The 3,669-nt window shown below is 41.9% G+C and overlaps 1 non-coding gene across 1 annotated transcript; it reads right to left on the minus strand.

Annotated features, from left to right (window-relative positions):
• Positions 1–2,016: 2,016 nt before the first annotated feature.
• On the minus strand, positions 2,017–2,212 carry LOC134584173 (U2 spliceosomal RNA). Its single transcript, XR_010086482.1, has one exon. It is a non-coding gene; the product is annotated as a U2 spliceosomal RNA (small nuclear RNA).
• Between the last annotated feature and the right edge of the window lie 1,457 nt (positions 2,213–3,669).

Below are 3,669 nucleotides of genomic sequence, written 5' to 3' on the forward strand. Positions count from 1 at the left end.
ACCTTTTCAGCAATTTTCACCTCAGGCTTACGTTGCACATCTTTACCTTCTGCAGGCTCTGCCACGGGAGGATCTAAACGGACACTCGAACACCATCTTGCTAAATGGCGGTCTGAACCACATAAGTCACATTTGCGCCTCTCAGCACATTCAAATGCCGTATGACCCTCCCCAAAACAATTCCTACAACATACGCCCTTACTGCAACTTTCACTAAGATGCCCGAACTGGAAACAGTTCCTACAATATAAGGGCTGTCCAGGGTAAAACAAATACCCCCTATTTCCCCCAAGAGAGAAATTTTGCGGGGGATGTTTCACTCCACTCACCTCCGTAGAATCAGCCTTCAGGACAACAAAAAACTTCCGCTTACCGTTGTAGACTCCATATGCGTTTAGCAACTTAACCGGCTTTGACACGGATGAACAGTACCTGCTTAGGAACACAAAAAGCTCTTCATCACTTACAAACGGGTTGTACATGTGAATACAGAGTGGAATCCTAGTCACAGGCACATAAGGCACAAAGGTAATACCATTCAAAAGATTATCACCTTCCTTCTGCCTCTTCCGCTCCATAATGGTAGTAACTTGCTCCTGTTCCATAAGAGTAACATCAAACATACCTCGGGTCTGAAAATCCTGCACACAAAATAGCCATTCCCGAGGTACTTTCAGCAGACCTTCCAAGATTTCTCTCTGGACAGAAAACAAGCCAACATCCTTCCGTCTCTCCTCCGCCACCAAGATCCTCAAAGTCTTCGGGTAAGAGGGGCCACCTCGCTCCATTGTAGATCACTTCCCGTTTCCCGTGGTGGTTCAGGTCGCCCCCCAATAGCAGCAGCCGGACTGTGTCCTCCAAGGAAGACACAGCCGGAAGGCCGAGGGGCTTGCGTCACCAACCAACAGGAACCTTCTGACCAGACCAGCTTTTACACTTGATCTTAGCCAAAAGGCCGAGAAGCGATAACCAGAATGGGCGCCCAGCTACTCACCTGCCGTTCGCTGGCGCTTGTTCAGCTTGCGGTGAGCCTTGGGCACAGTGCCGCCTTTTCCTCATCTAGGTGTAAGCTGGCTACAAATAGCAACAGAGACAAAGTCACCAGAGCAGCAAACAACCTCTAAACCCTTGAAACCCAGCTCCCCTTCTTAATCTTGTCCATTCCTCCCTCCTCCCCTCCAGACATACCTTGCACCTCTGTCTCTCCTGCTTAGCTGCTACCGCTGATAAGGTGCCTAACGAGGTTGCTGGATCACCTGGTCTGTCTGTTCCACTTCAGCTGCAAGTAGGGTAGATAGAGCAAGCAATTAAGCACCACCTGCTGATTGCTCGCAATCACTCAATAATGCAATTAATTAAACCTTTAATTGATTGATAACCTAGATGTTGCTCAGATTTCCCTCCAAAACGTTTGTGCTGTCATTGCAAAGACCAGCATGCTGCAGGCTGCAGCAAATTTGCATAATTAATCCCGCCCACTTTTCCAACACTGATAATGCACGCTGCCAGCCAGCCAGCCAGCCAGCCAGCCAGCCAGCCAGCAATACAGCAATACATACTCTGACTTCTTCACAATGGATATGTACTGGACACTTTTATTCCATGAAGTGATTACACAGATTTACAGGATAACAATGATTAAATAAATACATGGGATCAGGTGAACAGAATTGAATCGTGCACAGCACATGATAGAGAATAACAATCAGACTAGCGATCAATCCAAACGAAACAATAACAGTTAACAAACATTGCTACAAGTGTCCATAATTCAAGGAATGTCATGTTTTTGGTCCGTTCCGTCCAGGCTTCATTCAGGCATGCCATGCCGCAGACAGGGGGAGGCAGAGCTCGCACTTAGACAGAACAGAGAAAAAAGCAGGGAAGGAAGGAAGGAGAACAAGTTTGCCTTCGTTCTCACACACCAAGTGAGAGTCCAGTGGCTTGCTTTTTTTTCTTTTCCCTTTTGCATTCGTTTTTTGTTTGTTTGTTCCATCTATTTTTTAACCAGCATAAGAGAGGTGCACCGGTCCTGGAGGTACTGCAATACCAGGTCAATGCGTGGAGTGGACAGAGCAAGCTCTTCTTCCATCTCCCTGTTCCAAAAATCCATTTAATATATGGTCCCCAGATAGGGGACGTATCAGATATTAAACTGATAAGAACAGATTTTTTTTTTTTTTTTTCTTAACCACTCAGTCACAGAGCATTTTCCTCCAGATGATTTTCAAGGAATCTCTCAAATAACATCCTCATGGTCTTTTTTCAGTAAAATTTAATAATAAACACAACACAGCAATAACACAACCAAACCCCACCACCACCCCAAAAACCACAGCAAACCCCCACACCAAAATCACTGTAAACGCTTTATACCTACCCCATTCATCCTTTCATTCATACTTACCCCTTTGTTTTTCCTTTAAACACACAAAAATATCTACATATTATTAACATAATAACCATACAACCCACCACCCAACATTACCAATATCCACTGCTTGTTTTCCATTAAACCTGAATAAAACCAACATGTACATTAATACAATTTTTAAACACCTTTTTTTTTTTTTCATAACACAATTTTTTCTTATATTACAAACACCTTTGAATACTGAAATCCCACCACCTATACTGTTCCTACTTGCACCATTTCTTCCATTTTTTCGTTTTCCATACTCCCTCTGCATCCAACTCTCCATTTTTCCTCACATCTCTTAAAAAATACAGAAATATCTTTCCTTTGACCATTCTTACACAATCATCCACTGACAAACTTTCCTTCCTAAACACTACCAAATTTCTTACATCCCACATAGTTTCTTTAATACACGCCATTATAATCCATAACACTCTCTCCCTTAGTTTCTCTAACCGACATATCCCAAACATCAATACTTCAAACGAAAACACTGTTATCCCAGTCAATCCCACTACCAACTTCAACAACTTTTGCAACACCTCTCTCACAAAACCACAATTCCAAAACACGTGTACAACATTCTCTCTTCCCCCACAACCTTCTCTTGGACACATTTCTGATCTCACCAAACTTCTTTCATACTGCTTCTCTCTCGTTGCCAAACAATTATGTACAGCCATCCATGCCACATCTCTCTGTTTATTTAAAATTTCTATTTCATCCAATCTTTTCCATACACTTTTACTCATTTGTTCAGTCAGCCCATCTATTCCAATCACACTCTTTTTCATCCAATAATTTAAACACTTTTCTCTTTTCACTCCACTCCTCCCAAGATACATTCTGCAATTCATACTTTTTAACACACACATCAATCTTTTTATAAAACCACGGGGTATTAAAACATACAGGCTTCGTTTGATCCATCTCATGCAATCCATATCTTCTTAAACTCATACCCGCTGCATACCTCAACATACATGCTATCACATTTACTTTTTTAGAAATCCTAACACACATCCTCACGTAATGAATCATTAAAAACTTTTCCAAATCTGGCACATTCATACCTCCATTTATTCTTTTCTTAACAACTTTCTCCCTACACAATCTCTCCATTCTACTGCTCCAAAAAAACAAAAATTATTCTAGTCAATTTCCTTATATTTTTATTATCGGGGGGGAAAACACAACTCAAATATAACATAACAGGAATCAGCACAGCCTTAATTATCAACACTTTCCCT

This window comes from Pelobates fuscus, chromosome 13 (assembly GCF_036172605.1).
Source record: "Pelobates fuscus isolate aPelFus1 chromosome 13, aPelFus1.pri, whole genome shotgun sequence".
NCBI classification, from domain to species: domain Eukaryota; kingdom Metazoa; phylum Chordata; class Amphibia; order Anura; family Pelobatidae; genus Pelobates; species Pelobates fuscus.